Source organism: Spea bombifrons, chromosome 2 (genome assembly GCF_027358695.1).
Source record: "Spea bombifrons isolate aSpeBom1 chromosome 2, aSpeBom1.2.pri, whole genome shotgun sequence".
Classification (NCBI taxonomy): Eukaryota; Metazoa; Chordata; class Amphibia; order Anura; family Pelobatidae; genus Spea; species Spea bombifrons.
Genome location: NC_071088.1, coordinates 124785104 through 124801218, shown reverse-complemented (window position 1 = coordinate 124801218; position 16115 = coordinate 124785104). Strand labels below are relative to the sequence as shown.

Here is a 16115-nt window from a genome sequence, read left to right as displayed (position 1 = left end):
TTTGTTCCCATTGCTAGTTTGAATCATTACAGCTATAGTAAGATTTGCTCCTCTCTAACATGTCGGTCAAATGCTGTAGAGCAGGGTACTCCATGGCTCTGGAAAAACGCACAAACATCAAGGCGCTGTGGCTTAGTTGGTTAAAGCGCCTGTTTCGTAAACAGGAGATCCTGAGTTCAAATCTCAGCAGTGCCTGACTTTTAGAACATCCACTGTTTAATTTGTGCCTAGTCTATGAACTCCGGGTTCAGTCTAATTCTTAAAGAAGTTAAAGGTTTAAACAATCATGACCATCTACATCCCAGTTGGTTTTTACTCATTGTCTATAACCCCGTGCTGGTTAAACACACTAATTCTCTTGTTTATACTGAGCCTAACATCTGAGTTTTTGGTAGGTGTTTGTGGCATTTGTGAATTATCTTATCCTGTGATTCTTAATTCATGACATCCCACTTCTCATGTGAGTTTCTTTTCAATTTAATAGTTTCAGCTAAAAAGACTGCAAAACAGCCCAATTTTCCATTGCTAGTTCAAATCATTACTGCTATAGTAAGATTTGTTCTTCTCTAACAAATTACTCAAATGTTGAAGAGCAGTGTAGACCATGGTTTTGGAAAAACCAAAACAGCCACTAAGGCATTGTGGCTTAGATGGTTAAAGCGCCTGTCTTGTAAACAGGAGATCCTGAGTTCGACTCTCAGCAGTGCCTAACTTTTAGAGCACCCACTCTTCAATTTGTGCCTAGACTATGAAGTCTGGGTCCAGTCTAATTCTAAAAGAAGTTAAAGGCTTAAAGAATCAAGACCATCTAGATGTCAGTAGGTTTTTACTCATGGTCTATAATCCCGTGCTGGTTAAACCCACTAATTCTCTTCTTTATACTGAGTCTAACAACTGAGTTCTTGGTAGGTGTTTGTGGCATATCTGAATCATCTTATCCTGTGATTCTTAATTTATGACAACCCACTTCGAATGTGAGTTTCTTTTAAATGTAATAGTTTCAGCTAAAAATAATACAAAACAGTCCAATTTTCCATTGCTAGTTCAAATCATTACTGCCATAGTAAGATTTGCTCCTTTCTAACATATCGGTCAAATGTTGAAGAGCAGGATACTCCATGGTTTTAGAAGAAAAAGCAGGTGTCAAGGCGCTGTGGCTTAGATGGTTAAAGCGCCTGTCTAGTAAACAGGAGATCCTGAGTTCGACTCTCAGCAGTGCCTAGGTTTCAGCGCATCCACTGTTGAATTTGTGCCTAGTCTATGAAGACCGCATCCAGTCTAATTCTAAAAGAAGTTAAAGGCTTCAAGAATCATGACCATCTAGATCTCAATCGATATTTTCTCATCGTCTATAATCCCGTGCTGGTTAAACACAATAATTCTCTTGTTTATACTGAGCCTAACATCTGAGTTTTTGGTAGGTGTTTGTGGCATTTGTGAATTATCTTATCCTGTGATTCTAAATTCATGACATCCCACTTCTCATGTGAGTTTCTTTTAAATTTAATAGTTTCAGCTAAAAAGACTGCAAAACAGCCCAATTTTCCATTGCTAGTTCAAATCATTACTGCTATAGTAAGATTTGTTCTTCTTTAACAAATTACTCAAATGTTGAAGAGCAGTGTAGACCATGGTTTTGAAAAAACCAAAACAGACACTAAGGCATTGTGGCTTAGATGGTTAAAGCGCCTGTCTTGTAAACAGGAGATCCTGAGTTCGACTCTCAGCAGTGCCTAGCTTTTAGAGCACCCACTCTTCAATTTGTGCCTAGACTGTGAAGTCTGGGTCCAGTCTAATTCTAAAAGAAGTTAAAGGCTTAAAGAATCAAGACCATCTAGATGTCAGTAGGTTTTTACTCATGGTCTATAATCCCGTGCTGGTTAAACCCATTTATTCTCTTGTTTATACTGAGCCTAACAACTGAGTTCTTGGTAGGTGTTTGTGGCATATCTGAATCATCTTATCCTGTGATTCTTAATTCATGACAACCCACTTCGAATGTGAGTTTCTTTAAATGTAATAGTTTCAGCTAAAAATAATACAAAACAGTCCAATTTTCCATTGCTAGTTCAAATCATTACTGCCATAGTAAGATTTGCTCCTTTCTAACATATCGGTCAAATGTTGAAGAGCAGGATACTCCATGGTTTTAGAAGAAAAAGCAGGTGTCAAGGCGCTGTGGCTTAGATGGTTAAAGCGCCTGTCTAGTAAACAGGAGATCCTGAGTTCGACTCTCAGCAGTGCCTAAGTTTTAGCGCATCCACTGTTGAATTTGTGCCTAGTCTATGAAGACCGCGTCCAGTCTAATTCTAAAAGAAGTTAAAGGCTTCAAGAATCATGACCATCTAGATCTCAATCGATATTTTCTCATCGTCTATAATCCCGTGCTGGTTAAACACACTAATTCTCTTGTTTATACTGAGCCTAACATCTGAGTTCTTGGTAGGTGTTTGTGGCATATCTGAATTCTATTATCCTGTGATTCTTAATTGATGACATCCCACTAAGAATGTGAGTTTCTTTTAAATGTAAAAGTTTCAGCTAAAAATACAACAAAACAGCCCAATTTTCCATTGCTAGTTCAAATCATTACTGCTATAGTAAGATTTGCTCCTCTCTAACATATCGTCAAATGTTGAAGAGCAGGGTAGTCCATGGCTTTGCAAACCCTCAAAGCCTTCGAGGCGCTGTGGCTTAGTTGGTTAAAGCACCTGTCTAGTAAATAAGAAACCCTGAGTTCGACCCTCAGCAGTTCCTACATTTTAGAGCATCCACTGTTTAATTTGTGCCTAGTCTATGAAGTCCGGGTACAGTCTAATTCTTAAAGAATTTAAAGGCTTAAACAATCATGACCATCTAGATGTCAGTAATTTTGTTCCCATTGCTAGTTTGAATCATTACAGCTATAGTAAGATTTGCTCCTCTCTAACATGTCGGTCAAATGCTGTAGAGCAGGGTACTCCATGGCTCTGGAAAAACACACCAGCATCAAGGCGCTGTGGCTTAGTTGGTTAAAGCGCCTGTTTCGTAAACAGGAGATCCTGAGTTCAAATCTCAGCAGTGCCTGACTTTTAGAACATCCACTGTTTAATTTGTGCCTAGTCTATGAACTCCGGGTTCAGTCTAATTCTTAAAGAAGTTAAAGGTTTAAACAATCATGACCATCTACATCCCAGTTGGTTTTTACTCATTGTCTATAACCCCGTGCTGGTTAAGCACACTAATTCTCTTGTTTATGCTGAGCCTAACATCTGAGTTTTTGGTAGGTGTTTGTGGCATTTGTGAATTATCTTATCCTGTGATTCTTAATTCATGACATCCCACTTCTCATGTGAGTTTCTTTTCAATTTAATAGTTTCAGCTAAAAAGACTGCAAAACAGCCCAATTTTCCATTGCTAGTTCAAATCATTACTGCTATAGTAAGATTTGTTCTTCTCTAACAAATTACTCAAATGTTGAAGAGCAGTGTAGACCATGGTTTTGGAAAAACCAAAACAGCCACTAAGGCATTGTGGCTTAGATGGTTAAAGCGCCTGTCTTGTAAACAGGAGATCCTCAGTTCGACTCTCAGCAGTGCCTAACTTTCAGAGCACCCACTCTTCAATTTGTGCCTAGACTATGAAGTCTGGGTCCAGTCTAATTCTAAAAGAAGTTAAAGGCTTAAAGAATCAAGACCATCTAGATGTCAGTAGGTTTTTACTCATGGTCTATAATCCCGTGCTGGTTAAACCCACTAATTCTCTTCTTTATACTGAGTCTAACAACTGAGTTCTTGGTAGGTGTTTGTGGCATATCTGAATCATCTTATCCTGTGATTCTTAATTCATGACAACCCACTTCGAATGTGAGTTTCTTTTAAATGTAATAGTTTCAGCTAAAAATAATACAAAACAGTCCAATTTTCCATTGCTAGTTCAAATCATTACTGCCATAGTAAGATTTGCTCCTTTCTAACATATCGGTCAAATGTTGAAGAGCAGGATACTCCATGGTTTTAGAAGAAAAAGTAGGTGTCAAGGCACTGTGGCTTAGATGGTTAAAGCGCCTGTCTAGTAAACAGGAGATCCTGAGTTCGACTCTCAGCAGTGCCTAAGTTTTAGCGCATCCACTGTTGAATTTGTGCCTAGTCTATGAAGACCGCGTCCAGTCTAATTCTAAAAGAAGTTAAAGGCTTCAAGAATCATGACCATCTAGATCTCAATCGATATTTTCTCATCGTCTATAATCCCCTGCTGGTTAAACACACTAACTCTCTTGTTTATACTGAGCCTAACATCTAAGTTTTTGGTAGGTGTTTGTGGCATTTGTGAATTATCTTATCCTGTGATTCTTAATTCATGACATCCCACTTCTCATGTGAGTTTCTTTTCAATTTAATAGTTTCAGCTAAAAAGACTGCAAAACAGCCCAATTTTCCATAGCTAGTTCAAATCATTACTGCTATAGTAAGATTTGTTCTTCTCTAACAAATTACTCAAATGTTGAAGAGCAGTGTAGACCATGGTTTTGAAAACCAAAATAGCCACCAAGGCATTGTGGCTTAGATGGTTAAAGCGCCTGTCTTGTAAACAGGAGATCCTGAGTTCAACTCTCAGCAATGCCTAGCTTTTAGAGCACCCACTCTTCAATTTGTGCCTAGACTATGAAGTCTGGGTCCAGTCTAATTCTAAAAGAAGTTAAAGGCTTAAAGAATCAAGACCATCTAGATGTCAGTAGGTTTTTACTCATGGTCTATAATCCCGTGCTGGTTAAACCCACTAATTCTCTTCTTTATACTGAGTCTAACAACTGAGTTCTTGGTAGGTGTTTGTGGCATATCTGAATCATCTTATCCTGTGATTCTTAATTCATGACAACCCACTTCGAATGTGAGTTTCTTTTAAATGTAATAGTTTCAGCTAAAAATAATACAAAACAGTCCAATTTTCCATTGCTAGTTCAAATCATTACTGCCATAGTAAGATTTGCTCCTTTCTAACATATCGGTCAAATGTTGAAGAGCAGGATACTCCATGGTTTTAGAAGAAAAAGCAGGTGTCAAGGCGCTGTGGCTTAAATGGTTAAAGCGCCTGTCTAGTAAACAGGAGATCCTGAGTTCGACTCTCAGCAGTGCCTAGGTTTTAGCGCATCCACTGTTGAATTTGTGCCTAGTCTATGAAGACCGCGTCCAGTCTAATTCTAAAAGAAGTTAAAGGCTTCAAGAATCATGACCATCTAGATCTCAATCGATATTTTCTCATCGTCTATAATCCCGTGCTGGTTAAACACACTAATTCTCTTGTTTATACTGAGCCTAACATCTGAGTTTTTGGTAGGTGTTTGTGGCATTTGTGAATTATCTTATCCTGTGATTCTAAATTCATGACATCCCACTTCTCATGTGAGTTTCTTTTAAATTTAATAGTTTCAGCTAAAAAGACTGCAAAACAGCCCAATTTTCCATTGCTAGTTCAAATCATTACTGCTATAGTAAGATTTGTTCTTCTTTAACAAATTACTCAAATGTTGAAGAGCAGTGTAGACCATGGTTTTGAAAAAACCAAAACAGCCACTAAGGCATTGTGGCTTAGATGGTTAAAGCGCCTGTCTTGTAAACAGGAGATCCTGAGTTCAACTCTCAGCAGTGCCTAGCTTTTAGAGCACCCACTCTTCAATTTGTGCCTAGACTGTGAAGTCTGGGTCCAGTCTAATTCTAAAAGAAGTTAAAGGCTTAAAGAATCAAGACCATCTAGATGTCAGTAGGTTTTTACTCATGGTCTATAATCCCGTGCTGGTTAAACCCATTAATTCTCTTGTTTATACTGAGCCTAACAACTGAGTTCTTGGTAGGTGTTTGTGGCATATCTGAATCATCTTATCCTGTGATTCTTAATTCATGACAACCCACTTCGAATGTGAGTTTCTTTTAAATGTAATAGTTTCAGCTAAAAATAATACAAAACAGTCCAATTTTCCATTGCTAGTTCAAATCATTACTGCCATAGTAAGATTTGCTCCTTTCTAACATATCGGTCAAATGTTGAAGAGCAGGATACTCCATGGTTTTAGAAGAAAAAGCAGGTGTCAAGGTGCTGTGGCTTAGATGGTTAAAGCGCCTGTCTAGTAAACAGGAGATCCTGAGTTCGACTCTCAGCAGTGCCTAAGTTTTAGCGCATCCACTGTTGAATTTGTGCCTAGTCTATGAAGACCGCGTCCAGTCTAATTCTAAAAGAAGTTAAAGGCTTCAAGAATCATGACCATCTAGATCTCAATCGATATTTTCTCATCGTCTATAATCCCGTGCTGGTTAAACACACTAATTCTCTTGTTTATACTGAGCCTAACATCTGAGTTCTTGGTAGGTGTTTGTGGCATATCTGAATTCTATTATCCTGTGATTCTTAATTGATGACATCCCACTAAGAATGTGAGTTTCTTTTAAATGTAAAAGTTTCAGCTAAAAATACAACAAAACAGCCCAATTTTCCATTGCTAGTTCAAATCATTACTGCTATAGTAAGATTTGCTCCTCTCTAACATATCGTCAAATGTTGAAGAGCAGGGTAGTCCATGGCTTTGCAAACCCTCAAAGCCTTCGAGGCACTGTGGCTTAGTTGGTTAAAGCACCTGTCTAGTAAATAAGAAACCCTGAGTTCGACCCTCAGCAGTTCCTACATTTTAGAGCATCCACTGTTTAATTTGTGCCTAGTCTATGAAGTCCGGGTACAGTCTAATTCTTAAAGAATTTAAAGGCTTAAACAATCATGACCATCTAGATGTCAGTAATTTTGTTCCCATTGCTAGTTTGAATCATTACAGCTATAGTAAGATTTGCTCCTCTCTAACATGTCGGTCAAATGCTGTAGAGCAGGGTACTCCATGGCTCTGGAAAAACACACCAGCATCAAGGCGCTGTGGCTTAGTTGGTTAAAGCGCCTGTTTCGTAAACAGGAGATCCTGAGTTCAAATCTCAGCAGTGCCTGACTTTTAGAACATCCACTGTTTAATTTGTGCCTAGTCTATGAACTCCGGGTTCAGTCTAATTCTTAAAGAAGTTAAAGGTTTAAACAATCATGACCATCTACATCCCAGTTGGTTTTTACTCATTGTCTATAACCCCGTGCTGGTTAAGCACACTAATTCTCTTGTTTATGCTGAGCCTAACATCTGAGTTTTTGGTAGGTGTTTGTGGCATTTGTGAATTATCTTATCCTGTGATTCTTAATTCATGACATCCCACTTCTCATGTGAGTTTCTTTTCAATTTAATAGTTTCAGCTAAAAAGACTGCAAAACAGCCCAATTTTCCATTGCTAGTTCAAATCATTACTGCTATAGTAAGATTTGTTCTTCTCTAACAAATTACTCAAATGTTGAAGAGCAGTGTAGACCATGGTTTTGGAAAAACCAAAACAGACACTAAGGCATTGTGGCTTAGGTGGTTAAAGCTCCTGTCTTGTAAACAGGAGATCCTGAGTTCGACTCTCAGCAATGCCTAACTTTTAGAGCACCCACTCTTCAATTTGTGCCTAGACTATGAAGTCTGGGTCCAGTCTAATTCTAAAAGAAGTAAAAGGCTTAAAGAATCAAGACCATCTAGATGTCAGTAGGTTTTTACTCATGGTCTATAATCCCGTGCTGGTTAAACCCACTAATTCTCTTCTTTATACTGAGTCTAACAACTGAGTTCTTGGTAGGTGTTTGTGGCATATCTGAATCATCTTATCCTGTGATTCTTAATTCATGACAACCCACTTCGAATGTGAGTTTCTTTTAAATGTAATAGTTTCAGCTAAAAATAATACAAAACAGTCCAATTTTCCATTGCTAGTTCAAATCATTACTGCCATAGTAAGATTTGCTCCTTTCTAACATATCGGTCAAATGTTGAAGAGCAGGATACTCCATGGTTTTAGAAGAAAAAGCAGGTGTCCAGGTGCTGTGGCTTAGATGGTTAAAGCGCCTGTCTAGTAAACAGGAGATCCTGAGTTCGACTCTCAGCAGTGCCTAAGTTTTAGCGCATCCACTGTTGAATTTGTGCCTAGTCTATGAAGACCGCGTCCAGTCTAATTCTAAAAGAAGTTAAAGGCTTCAAGAATCATGACCATCTAGATCTCAATCGATATTTTCTCATCGTCTATAATCCCGTGCTGGTTAAACACACTAATTCTCTTGTTTATACTGAGCCTAACATCTGAGTTCTTGGTAGGTGTTTGTGGCATATCTGAATTCTATTATCCTGTGATTCTTAATTGATGACATCCCACTAAGAATGTGAGTTTCTTTTAAATGTAAAAGTTTCAGCTAAAAATACAACAAAACAGCCCAATTTTCCATTGCTAGTTCAAATCATTACTGCTATAGTAAGATTTGCTCCTCTCTAACATATCGTCAAATGTTGAAGAGCCGGGTAGTCCATGGCTTTGCAAACCCTCAAAGCTTTCGAGGCGCTGTGGCTTAGTTGGTTAAAGCACCTGTCTAGTAAATAAGAAACCCTGAGTTCGACCCTCAGCAGTTCCTACATTTTAGAGCATCCACTGTTTAATTTGTGCCTAGTCTATGAAGTCCGGGTACAGTCTAATTCTTAAAGAATTTAAAGGCTTAAACAATCATGACCATCTAGATGTCAGTAATTTTGTTCCCATTGCTAGTTTGAATCATTACAGCTATAGTAAGATTTGCTCCTCTCTAACATGTCGGTCAAATGCTGTAGAGCAGGGTACTCCATGGCTCTGGAAAAACACACCAGCATCAAGGCGCTGTGGCTTAGTTGGTTAAAGCGCCTGTTTCGTAAACAGGAGATCCTGAGTTCAAATCTCAGCAGTGCCTGACTTTTAGAACATCCACTGTTTAATTTGTGCCTAGTCTATGAACTCCGGGTTCAGTCTAATTCTTAAAGAAGTTAAAGGTTTAAACAATCATGACCATCTACATCCCAGTTGGTTTTTACTCATTGTCTATAACCCCGTGCTGGTTAAGCACACTAATTCTCTTGTTTATGCTGAGCCTAACATCTGAGTTTTTGGTAGGTGTTTGTGGCATTTGTGAATTATCTTATCCTGTGATTCTTAATTCATGACATCCCACTTCTCATGTGAGTTTCTTTTCAATTTAATAGTTTCAGCTAAAAAGACTGCAAAACAGCCCAATTTTCCATTGCTAGTTCAAATCATTACTGCTATAGTAAGATTTGTTCTTCTCTAACAAATTACTCAAATGTTGAAGAGCAGTGTAGACCATGGTTTTGGAAAAACCAAAACAGACACTAAGGCATTGTGGCTTAGGTGGTTAAAGCTCCTGTCTTGTAAACAGGAGATCCTGAGTTTGACTCTCAGCAATGCCTAACTTTTAGAGCACCCACTCTTCAATTTGTGCCTAGACTATGAAGTCTGGGTCCAGTCTAATTCTAAAAGAAGTAAAAGGCTTAAAGAATCAAGACCATCTAGATGTCAGTAGGTTTTTACTCATGGTCTATAATCCCGTGCTGGTTAAACCCACTAATTCTCTTCTTTATACTGAGTCTAACAACTGAGTTCTTGGTAGGTGTTTGTGGCATATCTGAATCATCTTATCCTGTGATTCTTAATTCATGACAACCCACTTCGAATGTGAGTTTCTTTTAAATGTAATAGTTTCAGCTAAAAATAATACAAAACAGTCCAATTTTCCATTGCTAGTTCAAATCATTACTGCCATAGTAAGATTTGCTCCTTTCTAACATATCGGTCAAATGTTGAAGAGCAGGATACTCCATGGTTTTAGAAGAGAAAGCAGGTGTCAAGGCGCTGTGGCTTAGATGGTTAAAGCGCCTGTCTAGTAAACAGGAGATCCTGAGTTCGACTCTCAGCAGTGCCTAAGTTTTAGCGCATCCACTGTTGAATTTGTGCCTAGTCTATGAAGACCGCGTCCAGTCTAATTCTAAAAGAAGTTAAAGGCTTCAAGAATCATGACCATCTAGATCTCAATCGATATTTTCTCATCGTCTATAATCCCGTGCTGGTTAAACACACTAATTCTCTTGTTTATACTGAGCCTAACATCTGAGTTCTTGGTAGGTGTTTGTGGCATATCTGAATTATATTATCCTGTGATTCTTAATTGATGACATCCCACTAAGAATGTGAGTTTCTTTTAAATGTAAAAGTTTCAGCTAAAAATACAACAAAACAGCCCAATTTTCCATTGCTAGTTCAAATCATTACTGCTATAGTAAGATTTGCTCCTCTCTAACATATCGTCAAATGTTGAAGAGCAGGGTAGTCCATGGCTTTGCAAACCCTCATAGCCTTCGAGGCGCTGTGGCTTAGTTGGTTAAAGCACCTGTCTAGTAAATAGGAGACCCTGAGTTCGACCCTCAGCAGTTCCTACATTTTAGAGCATCCACTGTTTAATTTGTGCCTAGTCTATGAAGTCCGGGTACAGTCTAATTCTTAAAGAATTTAAAGGCTTAAACAATCATGACCATCTAGATGTCAGTAATTTTGTTCCCATTGCTAGTTTGAATCATTACAGCTATAGTAAGATTTGCTCCTCTCTAACATGTCGGTCAAATGCTGTAGAGCAGGGTACTCCATGGCTCTGGAAAAACACACCAACATCAAGGCGCTGTGGCTTAGTTGGTTAAAGCGCCTGTTTCGTAAACAGGAGATCCTGAGTTCAAATCTCAGCAGTGCCTGACTTTTAGAACATCCACTGTTTAATTTGTGCCTAGTCTATGAACTCCGGGTTCAGTCTAATTCTTAAAGAAGTTAAAGGTTTAAACAATCATGACCATCTACATCCCAGTTGGTTTTTACTCATTGTCTATAACCCCGTGCTGGTTAAACACACTAATTCTCTTGTTTATACTGAGCCTAACATCTGAGTTTTTGGTAGGTGTTTGTGGCATTTGTGAATTATCTTATCCTGTGATTCTTAATTCATGACATCCCACTTCTCATGTGAGTTTCTTTTCAATTTACCGTATTTGCTCGATTATAAGACGAGGTTTTTTTCAGAGCAAATGCTCTGAAAAATACCCCTCGTCTTATAATCGGGGTCGTCTTCTAATCAGACCTCAAATAGAGGTCTGATTAGGAGACTAAGATCCAGATCCCCCGCACCGCTGCAGGGGACCTGGATCCTCCTGTCGTCGCCCCCCCCCCCCACACACACACACACACTTACCGGTGCTTCCGGAGGTGAAGTTGGCAGCGGGGGTTTGTATGCGTCCGTCGCAAATACCTTCCCCGACTGTCAGAGATCAGAGTTCAAGAGTTCCTGATCTCTGACAGCCGGGGAAGGTATTTGCGACGGACGCATACAAACCCCCGCTGCCAACTCCACCTCCTTCCGGCTGCCGCGGAATGAGACGTCAACCCGCTGCCCCGGCAATACAGCAGGAAATTGGAAGCACCGGTAGGTAAGTAAGTAAGTAAGTGTGTGTGTGTGTGTGTGTGTGTGTGTGTGTGTAGGGCATTTCTGGAATGCCTTACACCCCTATATGCCACTCTGGCACTTAGGGGGTTAAAAGGCATATTATGGGGCAGAGTGGCATATAGGGAGGTATAAGGCATTTCAGGAGGCAGAGTGGCGTTAAGGGGGCATTTAATAGTGCACTCTGCCTCCTGAAATGCCTTATACCTCCCTATATGCCACTCTGCCCCATAATATGCCTTTTAACCCCCTAAATGCCAGAGTGGCATATAGGGGTATAAGGCATTTCTGGAGGCAGAGTGCTCTATATAATGCCTTTTAACTCCCTTAATGCCACTCTGCCTCCTGGAATGCCTTATACCTCCCTATATGCCACTCTGCCCCATAATATGCATTTTAACCCCCTAAATGCCAGAATGGGATATAGGGGTATAAGGCATTTCTGGAGGCAGAGTGGCACATAGGGGGTCAAAAGGCATACCATGGGGCACAGTGGCATATAGAGGGTTAAAAGGCATATCATGGGCCACAGTGCCATATTGGTGTGGCAAGCCTGGGGGCAGATGTGCGTAACTGGGGGACAGGTTGGAAAATACAAGAAATAAAAACAAAAAAAAAATATTTTTCTCAATCATAGCTTTTATTAAAAAAAATAGTTTACATGAATTAACATTTACTGGTAAAACTTTTTTCCTTTAGGGTCGTCTTATATTCAGGCTTATTCTTTTTTTCCTAAGTTAATATTCAGATTTTGGGGGCTCGTCTTATAATCAGGGTCGTCTTATAATCGAGCAAATACGGTAATAGTTTCAGCTAAAAAGACTGCAAAACAGCCCAATTTTCCATTGCTAGTTCAAATCATTACTGCTATAGTAAGATTTGTTCTTCTCTAACAAATTACTCAAATGTTGAAGAGCAGTGTAGACCATGGTTTTGGAAAAACCTAAACAGCCACTAAGGCATTGTGGCTTAGATGGTTAAAGCGCCTGTCTTGTAAACAGGAGATCCTGAGTTCGACTCTCAGCAGTGCCTAACCTTTAGAGCACCCACTCTTCAATTTGTGCCTAGACTATGAAGTCTGGGTCCAGTCTAATTCTAAAAGAAGTTAAAGGCTTAAAGAATCAAGACCATCTAGATGTCAGTAGGTTTTTACTCATGGTCTATAATCCCGTGCTGGTTAAACCCACTAATTCTCTTCTTTATACTGAGTCTAACAACTGAGTTCTTGGTAGGTGTTTGTGGCATATCTGAATCATCTTATCCTGTGATTCTTAATTCATGACAACCCACTTCGAATGTGAGTTTCTTTTAAATGTAATAGTTTCAGCTAAAAATAATACAAAACAGTCCAATTTTCCATTGCTAGTTCAAATCATTACTGCCATAGTAAGATTTGCTCCTTTCTAACATATCGGTCAAATGTTGAAGAGCAGGATACTCCATGGTTTTAGAAGAAAAAGCAGGTGTCAAGGCGCTGTGGCTTAGATGGTTAAAGCGCCTGTCTAGTAAACAGGAGATCCTGAGTTCGACTCTCAGCAGTGCCTAAGTTTTAGCGCATCCACTGTTGAATTTGTGCCTAGTCTATGAAGACCGCGTCCAGTCTAATTCTAAAAGAAGTTAAAGGCTTCAAGAATCATGACCATCTAGATCTCAATCGATATTTTCTCATCGTCTATAATCCCGTGCTGGTTAAACACACTAACTCTCTTGTTTATACTGAGCCTAACATCTAAGTTTTTGGTAGGTGTTTGTGGCATTTGTGAATTATCTTATCCTGTGATTCTTAATTCATGACATCCCACTTCTCATGTGAGTTTCTTTTCAATTTAATAGTTTCAGCTAAAAAGACTGCAAAACAGCCCAATTTTCCATAGCTAGTTCAAATCATTACTGCTATAGTAAGATTTGTTCTTCTCTAACAAATTACTCAAATGTTGAAGAGCAGTGTAGACCATGGTTTTGAAAACCAAAACAGCCACCAAGGCATTGTGGCTTAGATGGTTAAAGCGCCTGTCTTGTAAACAGGAGATCCTGAGTTCAACTCTCAGCAATGCCTAGCTTTTAGAGCACCCACTCATCAATTTGTGCCTAGACTATGAAGTCTGGGTCCAGTCTAATTCTAAAAGAAGTAAAAGGCTTAAAGAATCAAGACCATCTAGATGTCAGTAGGTTTTTACTCATGGTCTATAATCCCGTGCTGGTTAAACACACTAATTCTCTTGTTTATACTGAGCCTAACAACTGAGTTCCTGGTAGGTGTTTGTGGCATATCTGAATCATCTTATCCTGTGATTCTTAATTCATGACAACCCACGTCGAATGTGAGTTTCTTTTAAATGTAATAGTTTCAGCTAAAAATAATACAAAACAGCCCAATTTTCCATTGCTAGTTCAAATCGTTACTGCCATAGTAAGATTTGCTCCTTTCTAACATATCGGTCAAATGTTCAAGAGCAGGATACTCTGTGGTTTTAGAACAAACTGCAGGTGTCAAGGCGCTGTGGCTTAGATGGTTAAAGCGCCTGTCTAGTAAACAGGAGATCCTGAATTCGACTCTCAGCAGTGCCTAAGTTTTAACGCATCCACTGTTGAATTTGTGCCTAGTCTATGAAGACCGCGTCCAGTCTAATTCTAAAAGAAGTTAAAGGCTTCAAGAATCGTGACCATCTAGATCTCAGTAGATTTTTTCTCATCGTCTATAATCCCGTGCTGGTTAAACACACTAATTCTCTTGTTTATACTGAGCCTAACAACTGAGTTCCTGGTAGGTGTTTGTGGCATATCTGACTCATCTTATCCTGTGATTCTTAATTCATGACAACCCACTTCGAATGTGAGTTTCTTTTAAATGTAATAGTTTCAGCTAAAAATAATACAAAACAGCCCAATTTTCCATTGCTAGTTCAAATCATTACTGCCATAGTAAGATTTGCTCCTTTCTAACATATCAGTCAAATGTTGAAGAGCAGGATACTCCATGGTTTTAGAACTGACTGCAGGTGTCAAGGCGCTGTGGCTTAGATGGTTAAAGCGCCTGTCTAGTAAACAGGAGATCCTGAGTTTGACTCTCAGCAGTGCCTAAGTATTAACGCATCCACTGTTGAATTTGTGCCTAGTCTATGAAGACCGCGTCCAGTCTAATTCTAAAAGAAGTTAAAGGCTTCAAAAATCGTGACCATCTAGATCTCAGTAGATTTTTTCTCATCGTCTATAATCCCGTGCTGGTTAAACACACTAATTCTCTTGTTTATACTGAGCCTAACATCTGAGTTCTTGGTAGGTGTTTGTGGCATATCTGAATTATATTATCCTGTGATTCTTAATTGATGACATCCCACTAAGAATGTGAGTTTCTTTTAAATGTAAAAGTTTCAGCTAAAAATACAACAAAACAGCCCAATTTTCCATTGCTAGTTCAAATCATTACTGCTATAGTAAGATTTGCTCCTCTCTAACATATCGTCAAATGTTGAAGAGCAGGGTAGTCCATGGCTTTGCAAACCCTCATAGCCTTTGAGGCGCTGTGGCTTAGTTGGTTAAAGCACCTGTCTAGTAAATAGGAGACCCTGAGTTCGACCCTCAGCAGTGCCTACATTTTAGAGCATCCACTGTTTAATTTGTGCCTAGTCTATGAAGTCCGGGTACAGTCTAATTCTTAAAGAATTTAAAGGCTTAAACAATCATGACCATCTAGATGTCAGTAATTTTGTTCCCATTGCTAGTTTGAATCATTACAGCTATAGTAAGATTTGCTCCTCTCTAACATGTCGGTCAAATGCTGTAGAGCAGGGTACTCCATGGCTCTGGAAAAACACACCAACATCAAGGCGCTGTGGCTTAGTTGGTTAAAGCGCCTGTTTCGTAAACAGGAGATCCTGAGTTCAAATCTCAGCAGTGCCTGACTTTTAGAACATCCACTGTTTAATTTGTGCCTAGTCTATGAACTCCGGGTTCAGTCTAATTCTTAAAGAAGTTAAAGGTTTAAACAATCATGACCATCTACATCCCAGTTGGTTTTTACTCATTGTCTATAACCCCGTGCTGGTTAAACACACTAATTCTCTTGTTTATACTGAGCCTAACATCTGAGTTTTTGGTAGGTGTTTGTGGCATTAGTGAATTATCTTATCCTGTGATTCTTAATTCATGACATCCCACTTCTCATGTGAGTTTCTTTTCAATTTAATACTTTCAGCTAAAAAGACTGCAAAACAGCCCAATTTTCCATTGCTAGTTCAAATCATTACTGCCATAGTAAGATTTGCTCCTTTCTAACATATCGGTCAAATGTTGAAGAGCAGGATACTCCATGGTTTTAGAAGAAAACACTGGTGTCAAGGCGCTGTGGCTTAGATGGTTAAAGCGCCTGTCTAGTAAACAGGAGATCCTGAGTTCGACTCTCAGCAGTGCCTAAGTTTTAGCGCATCCACTGTTGAATTTGTGCCTAGTCTATGAAGACCGCGTCCAGTCTAATTCTAAAAGAAGTTAAAGGCTTCAAGAATCATGACCATCTAGATCTCAATCGATATTTTCTCATCGTCTATAATCCCGTGCTGGTTAAACACACTAATTCTCTTGTTTATACTGAGCCTAACATCTGAGTTCTTGGTAGGTGTTTGTGGCATATCTGAATTATATTATCCTGTGATTCTTAATTCATGACAACCCACTTCGAATGTGAGTTTCTTTTAAATGTAATAGTTTCAGCTAAAAATAATACA

At 39.1% G+C, this 16115-nt stretch overlaps 28 non-coding genes across 28 annotated transcripts; all 28 read left to right on the top strand.

The window, feature by feature from the left end:
* Window positions 1-121: 121 nt before the first annotated feature.
* TRNAT-CGU (transfer RNA threonine (anticodon CGU)) lies at window positions 122-195 on the top strand. The gene has a single exon. It is a non-coding gene; the product is annotated as a tRNA-Thr (tRNA).
* Window positions 196-635: 440 nt separating this feature from the next.
* On the top strand, window positions 636-709 carry TRNAT-UGU (transfer RNA threonine (anticodon UGU)). The gene has a single exon. It is a non-coding gene; the product is annotated as a tRNA-Thr (tRNA).
* A 438-nt stretch (window positions 710-1147) lies between these two features.
* TRNAT-AGU (transfer RNA threonine (anticodon AGU)) lies at window positions 1148-1221 on the top strand. Its single transcript has one exon. It is a non-coding gene; the product is annotated as a tRNA-Thr (tRNA).
* Window positions 1222-1661: 440 nt separating this feature from the next.
* On the top strand, window positions 1662-1735 carry TRNAT-UGU (transfer RNA threonine (anticodon UGU)). Its single transcript has one exon. It is a non-coding gene; the product is annotated as a tRNA-Thr (tRNA).
* A 437-nt stretch (window positions 1736-2172) lies between these two features.
* TRNAT-AGU (transfer RNA threonine (anticodon AGU)) lies at window positions 2173-2246 on the top strand. The gene has a single exon. It is a non-coding gene; the product is annotated as a tRNA-Thr (tRNA).
* A 746-nt stretch (window positions 2247-2992) lies between these two features.
* TRNAT-CGU (transfer RNA threonine (anticodon CGU)) lies at window positions 2993-3066 on the top strand. The gene has a single exon. It is a non-coding gene; the product is annotated as a tRNA-Thr (tRNA).
* A 440-nt stretch (window positions 3067-3506) lies between these two features.
* TRNAT-UGU (transfer RNA threonine (anticodon UGU)) lies at window positions 3507-3580 on the top strand. Its single transcript has one exon. It is a non-coding gene; the product is annotated as a tRNA-Thr (tRNA).
* A 438-nt stretch (window positions 3581-4018) lies between these two features.
* On the top strand, window positions 4019-4092 carry TRNAT-AGU (transfer RNA threonine (anticodon AGU)). Its single transcript has one exon. It is a non-coding gene; the product is annotated as a tRNA-Thr (tRNA).
* A 438-nt stretch (window positions 4093-4530) lies between these two features.
* Window positions 4531-4604, top strand: TRNAT-UGU (transfer RNA threonine (anticodon UGU)). Its single transcript has one exon. It is a non-coding gene; the product is annotated as a tRNA-Thr (tRNA).
* A 438-nt stretch (window positions 4605-5042) lies between these two features.
* TRNAT-AGU (transfer RNA threonine (anticodon AGU)) lies at window positions 5043-5116 on the top strand. Its single transcript has one exon. It is a non-coding gene; the product is annotated as a tRNA-Thr (tRNA).
* Window positions 5117-5556: 440 nt separating this feature from the next.
* Window positions 5557-5630, top strand: TRNAT-UGU (transfer RNA threonine (anticodon UGU)). The gene has a single exon. It is a non-coding gene; the product is annotated as a tRNA-Thr (tRNA).
* A 438-nt stretch (window positions 5631-6068) lies between these two features.
* On the top strand, window positions 6069-6142 carry TRNAT-AGU (transfer RNA threonine (anticodon AGU)). The gene has a single exon. It is a non-coding gene; the product is annotated as a tRNA-Thr (tRNA).
* Window positions 6143-6888: 746 nt separating this feature from the next.
* TRNAT-CGU (transfer RNA threonine (anticodon CGU)) lies at window positions 6889-6962 on the top strand. The gene has a single exon. It is a non-coding gene; the product is annotated as a tRNA-Thr (tRNA).
* Window positions 6963-7402: 440 nt separating this feature from the next.
* On the top strand, window positions 7403-7476 carry TRNAT-UGU (transfer RNA threonine (anticodon UGU)). The gene has a single exon. It is a non-coding gene; the product is annotated as a tRNA-Thr (tRNA).
* A 438-nt stretch (window positions 7477-7914) lies between these two features.
* Window positions 7915-7988, top strand: TRNAT-AGU (transfer RNA threonine (anticodon AGU)). Its single transcript has one exon. It is a non-coding gene; the product is annotated as a tRNA-Thr (tRNA).
* A 746-nt stretch (window positions 7989-8734) lies between these two features.
* TRNAT-CGU (transfer RNA threonine (anticodon CGU)) lies at window positions 8735-8808 on the top strand. The gene has a single exon. It is a non-coding gene; the product is annotated as a tRNA-Thr (tRNA).
* A 440-nt stretch (window positions 8809-9248) lies between these two features.
* TRNAT-UGU (transfer RNA threonine (anticodon UGU)) lies at window positions 9249-9322 on the top strand. Its single transcript has one exon. It is a non-coding gene; the product is annotated as a tRNA-Thr (tRNA).
* A 438-nt stretch (window positions 9323-9760) lies between these two features.
* TRNAT-AGU (transfer RNA threonine (anticodon AGU)) lies at window positions 9761-9834 on the top strand. The gene has a single exon. It is a non-coding gene; the product is annotated as a tRNA-Thr (tRNA).
* Window positions 9835-10271: 437 nt separating this feature from the next.
* On the top strand, window positions 10272-10345 carry TRNAT-AGU (transfer RNA threonine (anticodon AGU)). The gene has a single exon. It is a non-coding gene; the product is annotated as a tRNA-Thr (tRNA).
* A 235-nt stretch (window positions 10346-10580) lies between these two features.
* Window positions 10581-10654, top strand: TRNAT-CGU (transfer RNA threonine (anticodon CGU)). Its single transcript has one exon. It is a non-coding gene; the product is annotated as a tRNA-Thr (tRNA).
* A 1698-nt stretch (window positions 10655-12352) lies between these two features.
* On the top strand, window positions 12353-12426 carry TRNAT-UGU (transfer RNA threonine (anticodon UGU)). Its single transcript has one exon. It is a non-coding gene; the product is annotated as a tRNA-Thr (tRNA).
* A 438-nt stretch (window positions 12427-12864) lies between these two features.
* On the top strand, window positions 12865-12938 carry TRNAT-AGU (transfer RNA threonine (anticodon AGU)). Its single transcript has one exon. It is a non-coding gene; the product is annotated as a tRNA-Thr (tRNA).
* A 438-nt stretch (window positions 12939-13376) lies between these two features.
* TRNAT-UGU (transfer RNA threonine (anticodon UGU)) lies at window positions 13377-13450 on the top strand. The gene has a single exon. It is a non-coding gene; the product is annotated as a tRNA-Thr (tRNA).
* Window positions 13451-13888: 438 nt separating this feature from the next.
* Window positions 13889-13962, top strand: TRNAT-AGU (transfer RNA threonine (anticodon AGU)). Its single transcript has one exon. It is a non-coding gene; the product is annotated as a tRNA-Thr (tRNA).
* A 438-nt stretch (window positions 13963-14400) lies between these two features.
* TRNAT-AGU (transfer RNA threonine (anticodon AGU)) lies at window positions 14401-14474 on the top strand. The gene has a single exon. It is a non-coding gene; the product is annotated as a tRNA-Thr (tRNA).
* A 437-nt stretch (window positions 14475-14911) lies between these two features.
* On the top strand, window positions 14912-14985 carry TRNAT-AGU (transfer RNA threonine (anticodon AGU)). Its single transcript has one exon. It is a non-coding gene; the product is annotated as a tRNA-Thr (tRNA).
* A 235-nt stretch (window positions 14986-15220) lies between these two features.
* TRNAT-CGU (transfer RNA threonine (anticodon CGU)) lies at window positions 15221-15294 on the top strand. The gene has a single exon. It is a non-coding gene; the product is annotated as a tRNA-Thr (tRNA).
* A 438-nt stretch (window positions 15295-15732) lies between these two features.
* On the top strand, window positions 15733-15806 carry TRNAT-AGU (transfer RNA threonine (anticodon AGU)). The gene has a single exon. It is a non-coding gene; the product is annotated as a tRNA-Thr (tRNA).
* The last annotated feature ends 309 nt before the right edge of the window (window positions 15807-16115 follow it).